This window comes from Helianthus annuus, chromosome 4 (genome assembly GCF_002127325.2).
Source record: "Helianthus annuus cultivar XRQ/B chromosome 4, HanXRQr2.0-SUNRISE, whole genome shotgun sequence".
Lineage (NCBI taxonomy): Eukaryota > Viridiplantae > Streptophyta > Magnoliopsida > Asterales > Asteraceae > Helianthus > Helianthus annuus.
This window is the reverse complement of record NC_035436.2, coordinates 196,280,779-196,298,757: the sequence shown is the minus strand read 5'-3', so window position 1 is coordinate 196,298,757 and position 17,979 is coordinate 196,280,779. Positions and strand designations below refer to the sequence as shown.

At 35.2% G+C, this 17,979-nt stretch overlaps 2 long non-coding RNA genes across 5 annotated transcripts; both read right to left on the bottom strand.

The window, feature by feature from the left end:
- Positions 1–1,071: 1,071 nt before the first annotated feature.
- LOC110937782 lies at positions 1,072–3,795 on the bottom strand. Its single transcript, XR_002591042.2, has 3 exons — positions 3,444–3,795; positions 1,490–1,599; positions 1,072–1,372 (listed from the first exon to the last, which is right to left on the bottom strand). It is a non-coding gene; the product is annotated as an uncharacterized LOC110937782 (long non-coding RNA).
- Positions 3,796–15,118: 11,323 nt separating this feature from the next.
- LOC110937781 lies at positions 15,119–17,705 on the bottom strand. Of its 4 annotated transcripts, none has more exons than XR_004890787.1 (5): positions 17,595–17,705; positions 17,247–17,309; positions 17,075–17,133; positions 15,813–16,771; positions 15,119–15,664 (listed from the first exon to the last, which is right to left on the bottom strand). It is a non-coding gene; the product is annotated as an uncharacterized LOC110937781 (long non-coding RNA). The 4 variants fall into 4 exon arrangements; XR_004890788.1 differs by having other exon boundaries at positions 15,119–15,748; positions 15,881–16,771; XR_002591040.2 differs by having other exon boundaries at positions 15,119–16,223; positions 16,453–16,771.
- Between the last annotated feature and the right edge of the window lie 274 nt (positions 17,706–17,979).

The following is a 17,979-nucleotide window of genomic DNA, read 5'->3' as shown; positions in this document are numbered from 1 at the left end:
GTTATAATCAACATAAAACATACCGTATATAATTATATAAAAAACAAATTTGCCAATAGACGACCTAATCAACAATGGAGTGATCGTCTATTGGCAAAAACAAATCATTTAAACACCTGGGTTTGAGAAGATAGGATATTGGATTCAAATTCTATAGAGGAAATCATATTAAAAGAAATTTGCCATTAAAAAAAAAAAAGAAAATAGATGAAGACATAATCACATTCTATTGATCCATTACGTATTAAAACAACTAATTCCACACATATCTATGTGTGTGTTTGCTTGATCGGTTGATTTCAATTATAAAAATGGTTTAAAGGGCGAAGTATAACGATATGATAATTCTATCATGCATAAACTGGCAAAAAGACTGTATTTAGGGATTAAAATAAAGTAATTTACAAGCTAGCATTACTTAATTAATATGAATTAACAATGATCCAGAAACTTGTTAACATATGCTATGATTTTTTTAAAGAAAACGTAGGTATCATGAATATATTCAAGTTGTACATGTTAATGATATAAGAACTAGAAGACGCAACACAACATCCATATTAATGATCATATAATTTGTTTCAACATTTCTCCAAAACTCATATATTATATATCCAATGTACATTGAAACACCCTTAACGTACTTATATTCACTACTACAAAATAGAGCTTTAGACGGGGTGATATGGGTTTTAAGACGGTGTTTTCAACACCGTCTTAAAGCACACTGGTTTAAAATCAAGTCTTATTAGACGGTGTTCAATTTGAACACCGGCTTAAACTTGATGAACACCGTCTTTTGGTGTTCAATTTGAACACCGGCTTAAACTTGATGAACACCGTCTTTTGGTGTTCAATTTGATCCCCATATTAAACTTGATGAACACCGTCTTTTGATATTATGATATAAATCGTCGCTGTTATCATGTCGTCGCAATCGTCACTATTTCCCTGTCGTCGCTGATGCTTAAAAAACGTTTTTTTTTTGTTTTTCTTGTTTTTTCAATACAAACCTGCCAATTTCCGGTTCACGACACACAAAAACTAAAAAAACATAAACTAATAAGCATAAACGTAAGCATAAATGGTTGCCTTTCAAAAAAACATAAGCATAAACGTCACAAACGTCACAATCCGGGTTCGTTTTAAGTCACAATTCACAAACACGTCATAAAACTACCTAACATATAAAATGTAATAATTGTACGTCATACACGTGTCATCATCTGCTTCTTCATCAGATACTTAGTCAAATGCTTTCCAAACTTAGTCGGATAACTTGAACTCAAGTTAAGTTAAGAAGTAAAGGTCCTTGAAGTGGTAGAAAAGGCTCATTTACACCAAATACTTTCTAAGATGATAGTAGAGGTTCCTGCAAGTTTAGTAACATTATGAGAACCCATTGTAAGCCAATACAATCATAGTTGTCAAATATGTACAGTTACCAAACATAAAGCGAACGTGCGAAACTGCATCAAAAAAAACGAACCTGCGTTTTGAGCTGGAAAATGGCAAGAAATCAATTGTGGTGTTGTGGTCATCGGAGATTTTCCTCTGTTCTCGTTACCACTGGATCAAAAAACGAACCTGCGTTTTGAGCTGGAAAATGCAAGCGTGGGTTTCATTAAATTTAGCAGCGCATTAGAGCACCTTTTATTTCTGTTTTCAATTTCCCAATAAAGCATCCATTATAAAATTGCCACAAAACCTTGTTCTTATTGTTAATTTAATCTCTGTTTTACCAACATTGATCAGAATGATCAAAATCTACAAGTAATTCCATACTAATCATTAATTAACCAAAATAAACAACACTAAACCAAAATGCATCATCCAACATAGTATCAAACAACCATTTCTGAATTAATTCATAAGTAAAGCAAACAACCATTTCTGAGTTAATTCGTAAGTAAACCAAACAAAAATCGAAAGGCCACACATTGTCAAACATAAATAAAAATTTAAACAAATTAAAAGACAACCCAAATTCAGTTCTTAAACACACCAAAATACATACCAGATTAAGGTAAAAAGAAAAAAGAAAAATAAACAATATCATTTAGTCTGTGATGCTGCTTGTCCCTAGCCCTTGCAAGATATTGAGTTGTGATCCGTTTTCATAAAAAGAATATATATAAACTTAAAGCTATATTTTAAAAATAATAATGCAATCTTTTTATTTATTTTGAAAACAACCTCAAACGAGCTAAAAGCTCGGCTTGAGCTCGCTTCAATATCGCTTAAACGAGCCAAAGCTCGGCTCGAGTTCGACTCGCCAATGTTATCGTCATTATTATTATAATATATAAAAAATAAATAAATTTTTGTTTGGGCTCGTTTAGGCTCGTGAGCGTAAACGAGCTTTGTATGTTAGGCTCGAGCTCGGGCTCGATAACTAGACAAGCTCTAATTCAGTCTCGAGCTCAAGCTCGGGCTCGTTCGAGCTTTTAACCGAGCCGATAACGAGTATCTCTCAAGTCTTGAACACATAATAGGTGAATTCTGGTTGATCATTCATCTAATGCGTCCGACCCGTTTCATTTTAGCTGATCTTTTAGTACTTTATTTGTTTGACTCGTTACCACAATAATAAACCTGAATTGACCAGTTTCCTATTGTAAGCATTTGGGTAACCCGACCACACTTGTTGTTTCAGTTAATTTTTATCATGTACTTGTTTGACTCGTTATCCAGGTAAAAAATTATAACTTTAAAAAATTAAACCTTGGTTTTTAAAACAAACCATCACAAGTATTTTTCTGTTTGATCTGCAAGGAAAGTTATGAAAAGGTATGCAACTTTAAATGCCAATGCAAAGTTATATATAAGAAGTGAATTTCACAACCTAAACTCAAGTACTGATACAAATCAAGTGGGTTGAACGTGTCAATTTTTTTTCCAAATAATCCTCTATCAAAGACTTACCTATTAACTTTTTATATAATATTCAACTCACCTTTGGACAGAAGGTGTGTTAACCAAACCGACCTCAGTGGTTTGACCCATGTAAAAGTTAACCATTTGACCCGAACCTGTTGCAAACTATTACCCAACCTGTCACTTCCGGCAGATGTGTTGAAAATCATACACTTACATGATATCCTACATGAGAAGCACAAGATTGTTCTATTTGTATAGAAAACCTTGAACTACAAGATTTCAATTTATAAGTTGAATAGATATGAAACCCTAAAAAAACGCCCAATTTAAGTATCAACTATTCAAACAAAAACATAATTGCCTTAGAAATACATAAATACCAGCAAACATAATCATAGAATACATACATCATCAGTAACTGATAACCAAAAATATTATTATATTAACAACGAAGAACCCTAAGGAATATATTGGATAGAAATTCACAAAAAAAGCAGATGATTCAGGAGCTCATTTGATGATTAAAGCATAAAAGCACCAAAATTAGGGCACGGAAGAAATACCAGGAAGCGGAGGGTGTTTTATCCCAAAACAAAATTCACTGCTACAGCTACTGCGTTTTCAATTTGATCTTCTTCGGTGCAAGTCCGTGCTTCGATTTCTTCGGATCCAGGGATCGAATTTCAGATGTAATGCACTTGTTGTAAGAATTTAGAAGAAAAGACACAGGTGGTGTGGTGGTGGTTTAAACTCAGGTGGCATGTTGGTTTTGGGGGACTCTACTGAGTATATTTTAGGGTTTCTTCGATACATTATGATATTTATAAGACGGTGTTCAAAACAACACCGTCTAAAGCTTGCATAAAATAGTATAATACGGTGTTTAAGCATTAGACGGGGTTTTTTTTGAATTATAAGACGGTGTTCAAGACAACACCGTCTAAAGCTTGCATAAAATAGTATAAGACGGTGTTTAAGCATTAGACGGGGTTTTTTTTGAATTTTCTTGAATATTTTAATCAAAACAGCACAATGGTCATATGGGTATTGATCTTAAGACGGTGTTATTGCTTTAACCCCGTCTAAAAAAAACTTCAACACCGTCTAATACTCCATTTTGTAGTAGTGATTGTACTCTTAATTCTCTTTTTCATTTCTTTTTTGAAAATTTTTATGGTAATATCTTGTAGGATCGAAATATATTGATCATGAACATGGCCATTACTAAGATATCTTGAGGCTCACTTAAACCCTAGCTAAAAAGCTAGATAAAACATGTTCAAAAAGAAGACATGAACTCACTCTCTTTTTAATGAAAGTAACACGAAAGCATGCAACTTTCGACGTTAGTTGTGACTAGGAGGGTGGGTCTTCGGCGGAGAATAATCAAGGTTAAAACCAGGTTGCTGATGGACCCGTTTGTTCTTCGGAGGTACTCGAAAAGTTACAGACTTTGGATGATGTTGATGTAGACGTTGACGACGACCATATGTTTGGCCTTTGGTCTTGTCTTTCTTGTTCTTTGATCCACCATATGTTTGCTTGTTTTTCTTCTCTTTGGCAGCCCTTTTTAAGTTAAGATCATCATGAACTGTGGTCATTAGATTGTCCCCAAAACCCTAAAAAAGTTCAGATCATATAAGGGTTATGAAAAAGGGAATAAATTAGCATTAAAGAAGAAGAAAGTGTTGACATAATTAACTAACTAAACTGACCTTGATGGTTGAATTATGGTTGAGAAGTTTTGCTTTGTTGTCTATGGCATGATCATCATCCATATTGGTATTAAGATGTCTACCATTACATTCATGTGAAAGACACAGAAGAAAAAGAAGAACACATGATGATGACAATAACATTCTTGACATCATTAATAGAGAAGAGCATAAATGTCTGAGCAAAGAAAATATTCTGAGGGTGATGAATTAGGTGATACTTGTAATAAGATGGAATATCAAAGCATTAAATGCGAAATCGATATATCTATTGATTATTACTATTTATTCAACGAATTTAAACAAAAGATGTTTGCCTTGTAGAAATTGCAAAGTATGCAGATGAAAATGGAAATGGAAATGACAAGAAGATATGGACTGGCCCCCTCTTCTCCCTTTTATTTCAGTTTTCTTCTTTTTATATCACTTAGCTCCATGTGAGGGACCAATCCCACAAATTATAACTTCTTCCAACAATGGAAAGAGAGAGGAGTTATATGTGTGTATATATATTTTATGTATATATAAATATGTATTATGTATATACACACACCGCATCTTTCAATACAAAATCAATTTTAAGTAAGTTTTACGAAAACCTAATAAACACCACTACATATGAGGTACTTTAAATAACGTGACAACTTTAAATAGAACGAGAACCTCTTTGGCACCGACAAATTTGGTCAAAGAACTAATTTTAACTAAGTTTTGATGCCAAGTTGTTTTCAAGTAGAGGAAAATTATGTAGGACAAGTAGCCAATTAACGGATTCATATGTGGATTGTTGGGGTGTAGACAATCCATGAAAAAGATGATGACAAATTTCAACTTGATTTTTAAGATATTAATTTCTTGATTTTATTTGTTAAGCAAATCGTTAGTTATCACTAATCCATGTCGTTAATTGATCTAATTTCTCAATTATCATATTTAACTTTTTTAGTTTTCAGTATATTACAATGGTCAGAATTTAGTAAAAAAGAAGCCTATTGTAACCTTGAACCTAACAAGTCACCCTATACACAAACTAAATGATTTTATTTTGGAGACTATGTCAATATAAAAGGTGGGAGAGAAATAAAACATATGTAAAATGTGATTAGTAGGACTTTGGTCTAACGTTGTATTTCTATTCTGATTAGGTGCATTTGTTAAGACGTTTGCAAGTTGTTATTAGAAAAGAAATCTGAAACGTGATTTCTTTTACATTTGTATATTAAGAACTCTTCGCACACTATAACTAGGATTTGTTTCTTCTAGTTAAAGGGTTTTAGTTCTATGTTAGATAAAATTGTAGATTTAGAAGTATGATCAGTACATGTATGAGTTAGCCATTAACCCCCATATGAAACACCACATTTATTCTAACAAAATAACTAACTATTTTATCAACTATATATCTAGGTCAAAACAAGACTACAAGAGTCAAGAGTATTAAATGAGTTAACCCATAATGCAAACAAAGTATGGAGAGAGAAGGTGGCATGCAAGAATGTAAGAGCTTGTCGATATGTTTTATTTTTAAACGAGGAAGTGTATCTGTATATATTTGCTTGTCCTTATATATGCTTGTGGCAACACATGGGTTTATGGCTCCTTGAATTTAGCCATTTATTTCCTTGAAAACCAATACCCATTTTTATAAACAAGTCTAACCTTGCACCATAAAGTAACTACCCTTTTTACGGTTGTGTGTGCGATGTATACACAAATCCACACACACTCATGTGAATGTATTGCAATTCGTGAACCATTATGATTTTTTGAACAAAGTGTCACACTATCACATATATTGAGATATCCCATTAAACGAAGATTGTTTACATGGTGTTTAGCACTTGGACATCAATTTAAATATTTATGAAAAGATATGAACATGTAAATGTATGTACAAAATAGATAAAGAGTATAACATACCGACGATATGTTTTCTTTCTCTTGACAATTGACAATTAAATAGAAGATAGTTGTTAACATGCATGTTACATGTTACTAACACAATCCCTAATTCACCGTCAGAGACGGTGCATTTGGCCTACGTAGAACAATCCGAGCAAGGGTTGTGTTAGACTAAAATGCGTGTAAGGGTGGGAGCTAATTTGTTGAAATGTGAAAATTTGTGAACTGAAATTTGACAAGTTCATTAAATAGAAACTTGAAAATGTTTAAAAAATTCAATGAAAAACGTCAGTTGGTTCTCAATCAGGTCAACCAAGATCATTAACTTGGACTTGGTCGACAAATCGGATAAACAAGGTCATTAACTTGAATTTGGTTATTCGAGTGGATATTTGAAACTGAGAAAATAAAAAATAAAAAATTGTTTGAAAAAAAAAATGTTAAAAATTATATTTTCCTTTCGCACGAAAGGATGGCCTCTCGCACTAGAGGCCAGGCCTTATCGACGATCTCTCAACGGCGGTGAAGATAGGGTCCAACGTAATATTTTTCTTTTATATTTTTACATAGTGCATTGATGACTTGTGTACTATGTGCATTAATCACTTCCACACTGTATTTATTTTTAATTTTTTACATTAATCTTAAAAGTAATAATTGGGTGATTAAAGAAAAAAAATGTAATGTTTCAATTTAAAAACTATAACTTGTTTAATTTTTACACTACTTTTTATAATAAGTATTATAAATGTATACAAATAACATGATTTGGTACACAAATTAATTTGAATGTTAAATATCAATGTAGAAAGTGATGCTACTATTGCTGGATCAGTTCATCAGTGCTTCATCATCCAATAGCATGTGCAACATGGTTTGAACTTGAAGTGCAGTATATTGAGGTCTTTTTGAACAGATATGAACTGGTGTTTTGTGTAGCGTTTAAGGACATATGAAAGGCCAGTTACGTACATATATAATCTACTGTCACACGTACTTGCTCATTTATTGTTCGATTGTTTCTGAATAATCATGATGATTATTTGATTTTCTCCATTTTTAGCATTTCTAGACGTCATGTGCACATTACTTCTTTTTCCACTACGTCGTCCGTCTGATATTTCACCTTCTCTTAAAACAAGTATTATTTAATTTTCATGCAAAGCAGTTAAATTTATCGAGTTTTTAACAGTTAAATTGTTTATTTAGGGTGAGAGGGGCACTCCTCTAAGTGGGGAGTGACCTCTCTTACACACACCCAATCAGCACGCGCCACGTCAACTCCCCTCTTAACTCCCTCCACACCCTCAATTTGATGGCGGCACTCCTCTCTTAGGGGACTTGGTTTTATTTTTTTTTATATAAATATTTTTATAAAAGTAAAACATAATTTAAATAAATTAAAACTAAATAAAAATAAAAAATAGAACATTTCATTTAATTAAAAACAAGTTTGAGGGGTATTTTTAAAAGTAATAAAAAAAATCACAAGGAAAAAACAAAAAAAAAAAAAAAACAAAAACTCTAAAATATACATCTCTTCTTCTTCTTCTTTCTTCCTCCTCCCCTTCTTCTTCTTCATTACCTGCACTTTGTTCTTCATCCTCTTACATCTCTCACAAGGAAAAAACAAAAAAAAAAAAAAAAAAAAAAAGAAAAACTCAAAAAAATAGCATCTCTCATCGGTGAACACCCACCGCTCCCCACTCCCCGCTTAGCCTCCCCGAGGGGTCGGCGGCGGTGTTCCGCTCGGGGAGTTGGCTCACCGCACCCCTCCCCGCAAAACGCCCCGGACACCCTTAGACACCAAAGTAGGAGACTTATGTGAAAATGAGTGAACTATTTATGTTTATCCTCGCGAAATAGAATAAAAAAAGGGTTACTGTATTTTATCACTCTCGACTATTGGGTATTGGCTACTGTCACTCCCAACTGTTGGAAAAATAGGTGAAAATAGCATTTTTCACAAATATAGGAAAATGATTTTTTCCTATTTTGGACTAGAAATAAATATAATAAAATGAGCGGGTTTTATATATTTATTTGTGGGTTTGTGTTCTATGTTGCAAGAGCTTCGCAACGAACTAAACCACGTCCAAAATGGAGCTAAGATGAATGAGATATCGATTCTCAAAGTTGGGTGTTTGAAACATTGAATGCTGAAACAAAAAAGAAAGTAGCACCTTGTCCCACAACGGAGGAGAGATGGAACTTAAATGGGTATTTAAGTGGGAACTTTCCATCCTTATTGTTTCATGGAAGCACACACTAGTGTCCTCGCGAAGGGTACGGAGCACCCTAACACGCACGCGCTCGCGCGCGCGTGGCGTGGGCGATGAGGCGCAATATGGCGCTTTGATGGCCCACTTTGCACTTCGCGTGCGGGTTCGAAGCGCGTGACGTGTCAGTCCGCGCGCGAGTACAAGTGGCACGAAGGCGCGCGGTTGCGCATGGTGCAGGGATCCTGTTGTGCGTGGGCGGCGCCCCAGAGTGAGCCAATACGGCGCGACTGTGTGGCGTGCTTGTAGAGGCTCACAGGTGACGTGGAGCACGCGCGCATGGTTCTAAGTCAGTGTGGCGCACGCGCACATGGCAGTGAGCCAAGAGGACGCATCGCGCATGAGCGTGCAGACCTACGCGCACTAGTGTGTCTTGCGCGTGCAGAAGCTTCCAGCATTGAATGATTGTGCAGTTACAGTTCAGCTTCGAAACTGACGAGTTAACGGTCTTTGACTGAGAATTAAATGACGTATTAAATTGCATTGAAGACGTTTAATGCAATTTAAACCTCTCTTTAATTCCCTTTTGACTGTTTCGACTTAGGAGTTGTATAAATACAGCTCCATACCCACTGCAGAAAGATATCAGCAACACAACAGCACATGCAACCAATTTTCTTCCCTCTACTAATCTTCTTCTTGCTCATTTCAATGTAACCTTCGGGTTGTAGGCTATCTCCGGCAGTACGCTGCTTCGGCTGTTGTACCGTGGGAAACAAAACGAGTACTCCTGGGAGACTCGAAATTTGTTTTAAGGGAAGCGTGTTGAACACGTGCCTCAGCCTCTCTGCTTCATCTTTTTTCCTTGTATTTTTCTTTATTTCAGTTGTAATTGTACTAGTATTTTTGCTTCCAGCTTTCTTTGTATTGTAATCAGGAATAAAAAATTTGTTTATTTTCTTTATTTATGCGGTCGGTTCCTACACCAACTATCACAATGACTCCCAGCACTCTCAACTTAACACTTTGTGTGTTGTGTCGCTCCGCTTGAGTGGTTTTTGGCTCTCATTTTGTCTTTTAGGAGCAGATTCAACTACAGTCATTTGTAATTCACAAAGTGTTAGCCTAATATTACCAATAACACAAGTTAAACACTAAGAAATATGCACCCGTAGAGTGACACAACACACAAAGTGTTAAGTTGAGAGTGGTGGAAGTCAAAGTAATAGTTGGGAGTGACAGCGTCTAATACCCAATAGTTGAAAGTGATAAAATCCAATAACCCTAAAAAAATACAACATTTCATGATTCATCAACTTTATATAGTTTAAGTTTTCGTTTCAAACTCAATAAATTACGGAGTTACTTTAACTTGTAAACATAATTACGTAGTGAATTATTTTGAAATTACTTTTTTTAACGACAAATTTAGATTACTGACCTAAATAGATTAGTTTGATTAGTCTATTAGTTGTTTAATCAATTGAGATTGAGTTAGCTTAGAATTAGTTTTCTTTTGAACGGCCAACAAACTCAATCCCGAGCACTCTCAGGACACCCACTAGACAAACGGAGTACTCCGAGAGTAATCCGAGTCCACCACCAATTCCGGGGAAAACCCGGTAACCCACCCGCCCGTAGGCATGACGGTGAAATTACCGGTAAAACCCGTTTGGCTCAAGGATCCAACCTAGGTTTCCCTGGGTCTCCTATCATTGCCCACCAATGCCTCACTCCACACCAAGTGGGAGTCGAACCTGCATCTCTCAAGAGAAATGCAAGGCCTCCACCACTTGATCTAGAAATCATTGGCGTTAGCTTAGAATTAGTAATTGACATTTTGCCCCCAAAATTTTCGTTAAAAAGGGTAAGCAAGATCCCAAACACACGATCTATAAAGTTAGAGAAAAGTTGAGATTACACGCAATTAATGGTTTTGTAATTGTAGCCATTGCTCATACGAAATTAATATATAGAGATTGTAATTCTCCTTATTAGTTGCTAGCTACTTGCTTGTATATATTCATGTCCTTGATCTTTAAAAAACCTAAACTTATTTAACTTTCCGATATTTAATATCACATATACAAAAAGCCGTTACAAGGATATATCTTCCTATCATCCTATGTAACAAAATAAAAATGACTCGAAGTGAGATGATATTTTCTAATGATGTATATGTTAGCTTCTTCTATCTATATAAAAAAAAAAAAGAAGAATTAAGACTTCGGTGTGGTCACTTTTAGTTTTAATAATTGGGGAGACAAGAGAGCATGAGCTGCTCTTCTATGCTACTCTTGGAAACCACATTTTCACGATAAAAAGAAGGATTTGTCTAAAACCTAACCGTCGTAAACGGTCCAAACCGCACATGATACAATGTTGTTACCTCCAAATTTGTCACCTACACATCATACTTCTGCTAGATGTGTGTGTGTATATACCCGTATTTATGTATGTTATGTTTATACTGTTACTATTATTATAATACATTATAAGTCACAATGTTTAGCGCTGTAACGAACGATGAGACGAAAACCCGAGTAGGCTCAAGATAGAGTCTGACACCTCTGCATGGAAGCTAGGCTATATCTATCATTGCATAACCCATCAAAGTCACACAAGTGAGGATTGAATTTGAGTCTCCATTGGAGAACCAAGCCTCTCAACCACTAGTGGGGATTGAATTTGAGTCTCCATTCGAGAATTTTTGGCTTGTCGTTTTTCATCGCAAATACTTCACGAAATTAGTGGAGGGCAATGTCGTTGCAAATTTAATTACAATATTATCGACATATTTATTCGTCGCAAATGGTCGTTACTGATACCGAATTGTGTAGCAGTGACTTTTAACTCGAACTCAGCTCTGATAATATTTAAACAATCAATGTTTTACCAAATTTATTACCACGAGTTACGACTCACGGGTTATCATAAACTAGTATGTGCTTATATTGAACTTAGAGCATTCACATCCCTTCCACTATTATCAACCGTATAATACATTAAAAACAACTATATTTTCTTTATACTTTCAATTAAATAATATATTTTATATACTTTTATCATTATCTTTTTCGTCTCCTCCTTTACAACTACTTTCAAAAATATATTAAAAAAATTATAGAGAGTGAACATTGTTTTCTCAAACATACAGATTAAGGGACTGTTTGACAGCATCTGAATGGTTAAGTAATGAAAGGGACTTGAATGCTCATAGTTTAACAAATAAGAAAGGATGATTCATATGCTTACAATGTTTATCTAAACATAAATTAAAGCTTAAGACATGTAATAAAATCAAACATAAAATTATATAGAAAAATATCTAATCCATATAACAAAAAGGGTAACGACATTAATATAATATAAATACTTTGAAGAATTGTATAATAAGGAAGATGGCGGTTGGAGATCGACGGCTGGACAAGACAAGTTCCCGAGGGTAGGGATCCCCATTTGTTTGTCATGTTAAACCCCAACAATCTTGATTTTCACCTTCTCCGTCGTATCACCCACGACACTTTGCACATTTTCCATGTTAGACACTTTTGTGGGTATGTTTGTGTCTTGTTTCGTTTTATAATGCAAAAAAAGGTGCATACAAAACAAATTTTCTAACTTATTTATAGTTCTAAAATAGTTATCAAAAGATTAAACATTTTTCTTTTAAAAGATCTATCTCATAAAATAGACATTGTAACATCCAACATTGGTTGTGAAGGGGAACGGATGCTTCCTTATAAGGGGCTTGATATATTTACTATCATGACGCGTTTTAAATTCGTGAGGCGATGGTGGTTCGTCCTGGCCATAGCGGACAATATCATGGTACGGTTATGCTGAGCTGCTACAGACACGACTGATATTACAGATTTAAATTTTTTACTATATGTTTTGACATGTAAATATGTATAGTCATGTAACTTGGTGTCACTACTTAAAAGTTGTATACTTGGTGTCACTACTTAAAAATTGTATAACCTCGTATACGATCTATTTAACCTATTTATTTAAATATGTCAAACTAGTTGACGGGTAGTAATTAAGTTGTGATTGTGTCAAGTTATGGTTAAACAAGGTCGTAAACGGGTTGGTGGATCGATGATCAACCCGACACGGCCGTTTATTATACGATCAATTTCCCATGTATTGGGCACCTTTAACAAATTGGGCCTGTTCAAAACTGGAGTTGGGTTTGAACTTTGGAGTACACCAAAGTTTATAAGCCTACTTTGACGTATACAAAGTATTCTCAAAAAGAGAACCCGCTACTAATGTCAACAAAATGCTTGAAAATCTATTTTCACTTCTAATGGGCCGATTATTTGGTATGAGTCCTGTGATATACTGATATGTGATTATGTCCCATTACCAAACGTGGAGCCCAATACATCTGAGCCCGAATTAATCAATCTGTCAGCGGATCACGGGTGGGCTTGATTTGCGTAGTATCTTGTTATGGGAATGGGATTGGACACTACTAAATACTAATACTAAGAGATGCACAAAAAAACCGAGTACAGTACAAACAACCTGCTGGGTATTTAAAAAAAAAAACTAGGTATGTCATTTCTAGTTCCACACCTACCCTGCCCCCCCCCCCCCCCAATTATATATCGCTTTCATACCCTATGAAAATCTGAAAAATGAACCGAAAAAACCCCATCACGGAGCATGGCCCAATAACCGAATTGTGAGCAAACCACTAGAGACAGAAAAACCATAAAATAAAAATACGAGTTGACTGTCATTTTCGTCCCTCTGGTTTGGTGAAAAACCCATGCAGGTCATATATATTTTTTAAAAAATTTATCGTTACTTGAACCTCGATTATAAAAATTTTCTTTTACTTAAGTTTAAAATCCACGAAATAGGATATGTCATTGTTAACTATTAGGATTTGAACTCCCAACTTTTTAGTCATAGAGTAAGTCAGTAAACTACTAAATAACCGGGTTATACCCAGGGGCGCAGGATTGAAGGGGCGGGGAGGGGCGTCTGACCCCCGGAACTTTTCGCGCAGTAGTGTTACGTATGTACTTTCCGAATAGAAATTTTTAGGTATATACGTTTCCGACCACCCGGTTTAAAAAAAAATTAGGTATATACGTTTTCGACCCCCTGGTTTTATAAAAAAAATATTTATATAGCCCAAATAAAATATTTAATAAAAAAACCCAAATATCAGATCTATTGAGTCCAAATCAGATTGTAGCCCGAATTAAAAGCACAACCTAACATTGTATAAAAAAACCCCAAATCGGTGGATTTGAGGGATTACGAACAATAAAAAAACAAAAAAACCAGCGCCATTTAGCTGAGAACAGAAGAACAGAAGGGGCTGGACGGCTGGTGGTGTTGTTCGACTTCGAGGAGATGAGGAACAGAAGAACAGAAGGGCTGCGCTGCTTGTGGTCTTGTTCGACTTCTTCAATCTTCAAAGTATGTGTTTTTTATCTTTAGGTTTAATTTAGGGTTTCAATTTATGTGATTTAGGTTGAATTAGAGGTGAAATTGATCCGAATTTTTGCCCCTAAACTTGTTTAATATTTTCGTAACTATTAGAGTTTGAAATTTAGGAGAACCAGGCACCCATCTTCCCCTCTCCTTGTTAATGTTTTGGTGTCTTTGTTCATTTGTTTGTTAAACAATGTTTACGTTTTAATGTTTGAGAACGTTTTTTATTTGATATTAATGTTTGACCCGACCCGAATCGAATCACCGACGTCCGATCCGAGCATACACCTCAAAACTATGCGATAGAAAAAAAAATTTAGGTCTGTTACCTTCCGACTCCCGAACTTTTTTTTCAAGCTTCGCCACTAGTTATACCTTTGGGGACATATCACACTCTTACTGGGATCTTTTTCCCGGTAACTTTAATCTTTTATGAATCAACATAACCGGTTTAAAGTTCGATGATTAATAACCAGAAGTAGCGGCGCAGCTTGTTGCTAGGGTTTGTCTTTAATAGGCTAGGGTTTGCTATTCAGAAGGGGGTAGCGGCGCAGCTTGTTGCTCGCTTACCTGCGATATTGATGTAACTCGGCCAGTTGTTTATATATAAATAAAAATTAATGTATAAAAAAAAAAACTTAAAGAATAAATTTGCATTTCAAAACAGAGTCAAATGGGTCAGAATGGGTTCGGGTCATGTCAAATGTGTTCACCCATATACGTAGGGACAAAGTATAGAAGGGGCCGGGGGTCGCCCGACCCCCCGAACTTTTCGCTCAGTAGTATTGTATATGTAGTTTTCGTATAGAGATTTTTGGGTATATATGTTTTCGACCCCCCGGTTCTATAAAAATTTTTGGGTATATACGTTTTCGACCCCCCCCCCCCCCCCCGGCGTCATTCGGGTCAAGCTTCGCCTGATATACGTAGCAAGCATTTAAGGGCATTTCAAAACAGACTTATGGTATCAGTTTCATTTTTTTAAATGCATTTAAGGGCAAGAAACATCGATAAGCTACCAACAAATGTAATGGTCCTGTAATAGATATTGCCCATATACGTATTCAAGAATATAGTTGGACACCACAAAAGCACTTCTACGACTGTAATGGTAGATAATGCGACACCGCTCCCGTTACTTCCAAAAGCGGGTTGATTTTGATTTTTATACTTCTTAGCAATTCACATCGCGACTAATACACAAATGATGAGGGTTCCCCACCCAAAAATTTTAGTATTTAAAAGCCAACACGTTAAAATATTATCTATAAATAATTCTTTAGTATTTTTTACTAACGAACGCCTCACATACATAATGTGCGTGCATCAAGCATCGCGCAACAGCTGCTTCTAGAATCAAAAAGCATCAGCTAACAGGCAAGATGTTAAAGTGTAAGAAAGATAAAAGATTGAGCAAAATTTACCAGCAAAAAATTTCCGAAACCACTGTTCCAATTTACCATCAGCATACTTTGACTTCAGATTCTCCTTATTTGATAAATGAAGGATTAGATGATTGGATTGTTTTATCAAGCGTAAAGACGTTAATATATCAGCCAGATATTTAAGATCCTAAATGAAAACAATAAGGAAAAAATTATAATATAAAACTGATCTTAAAATTTGGTTTTAATACCTCGCTCTTTGCCATCTATATTGAGTATGCATTCAGTAATGTTTACAATATAAGCTAGGACACCTAACCTCTCATCGGTGCGTTTGTTGTCGGTACAAAGAGGCAAGTCAACATATGTCATCATCATCATCATACTCAGTAAATCCCACCAATAGCAAAGCTAAGGCAGGGTATGAGGAGGGTAAGATATAGACAGCCTTACCTCTACCCCGTAGGAATAGAGAGACTGCTTCCGGTGAGACCCCCGGCTCGATATTTGTCCATACATATTTGTCCATCATGAAGTAGTAGAGGTCACTATTTTGGTACCCTCTTTCTTATAATACGGACCTCTATTGTGTTGGATCGCCCCCAGCGACGATTTATGCTATATCTTCTAAAATCAGTCATGATGGTTCGACGAACACATTGCTATTGATAAATACACAAATTTAGTTAAAAGCATGCCAGAATATTTTTGAGACTTAAATCAAAATCTAAAGCAAAAAAAATCAGAATAAAACAAAATTCAAACCAAGATCCTCAAATTAATAAACCTAGTTTTCAATCAGAGGCATTCACGATCTCACGCAACAACACATGGTACAAAAAAAAGACCCAGTTTAAATAACAATAGTTTGAAATTAAGTAAAAAAAGTACCTTTGCAGGTTAAGGGGAAGGAAAGGAAGTAAATGCAACCGGTGTTCCGTTTCAAGAGCTCATCTTCCTCCGGTGTAATTTTTTGACTTGTTGCTGAAGACGGGAAGTTCCTGCACGACATACTCAAGAAGCTTCATCTCGTCCGCTACAACATCAACGATAGCGAGGGGGATTATCACCGGCAGCCACCATAGTCGTTACATGGCACGCAATGACAGCCCGGCTCAAGAACATCATCAAACTTCCCAAAATTTTCCTTTATAGCAATAGTAGATTGATCTACTTAAACCAAACAGAGCAAGTTCCCCATGATTTTACACTAAAACCAACACAACCAAACTCATTAACATGCCTTCCTTCACAGAGTCATTTCATCAAATAACTTGGCTACAATAATCTCGCAACAAAATCACACAATCCCAACCAAACCCACAATCCCAAATTAAAATTATAGAACCCCCAATATCACCCTCACTCTCTTTTTTTTTCTTCTCCTCAGTAGATTTTAAACAAACAACGGTTTTCAAGAAAATATCAAGAATAAAGATCAAATCCCCAAATAAAGGTGTAATCTTTTTATGCAAAAACAATAAACAAAAGCAAGAATAAACCATAGAATCACCTTAAATCTTGAAAACAATCCCATCTTGAACGACCATTGATTTCATCATTTTCTTCCACCTACATCATCGAGAAAAATAATAGGTAAAACAAATAATAACAAATATGCAAACCAAGATCCTCATGTCAATCAATGAAACCCTAAAACAAAAGTGAAAGAAATAAATACAAACCTAAAAGGAGATTGAGACGCCGATTGAAAGAAATAACACTAACAAAGGAACCGTATAGCATACCTATTTAGATCGAACCAAGAACAGAGTGAATCTTTATCGATTTCAACAATCAACGAAATCATAAAAAAGAAAAACAAATTGATGAACCGTAAACAACAATTCAACTCCTATTGAAAGAAAACTCAAATCAGAAAAACAAATGAATAACGTACCTATCTAGATGGAATCGATAACAACACAGATGATAATCCATAAAAAAGTATGAGATATACAAAACAAAGAAAATAATAGTCAGAAAACCTAAGGAAATGAAGGATGATAGTTGATTAATTTTCGAAATCTAACCTTTATGATGAAGATGACGATCGGATTCACTCACAAATGAAGGAGCGGCAGAGAGCAATGGAAGAGTAGCAGGTAAAAAAAACCCTAACTGCATTTGATAAATTATCTTATTTTATATGATCCGAATTCAATGGGTCGGATCACCGCAAAGAAAGGATCCGCGTGATTTTTCAGCTACATGTCCATTTTCCCGCCAAAACCCAATTCTAGAGGCTCTAATCTAATGCCACATCAGCCCAAATTCTTTTGTTTATTATATATAATAGATAATAGATAATAGATATATAATAGACTAGGTTATCGCCCGTGAATACTCACGGGTTGGATATTTAAATTTTATTAATCACAAATGTTTATATAATATCTCAAGTGACCTCCATGCTAC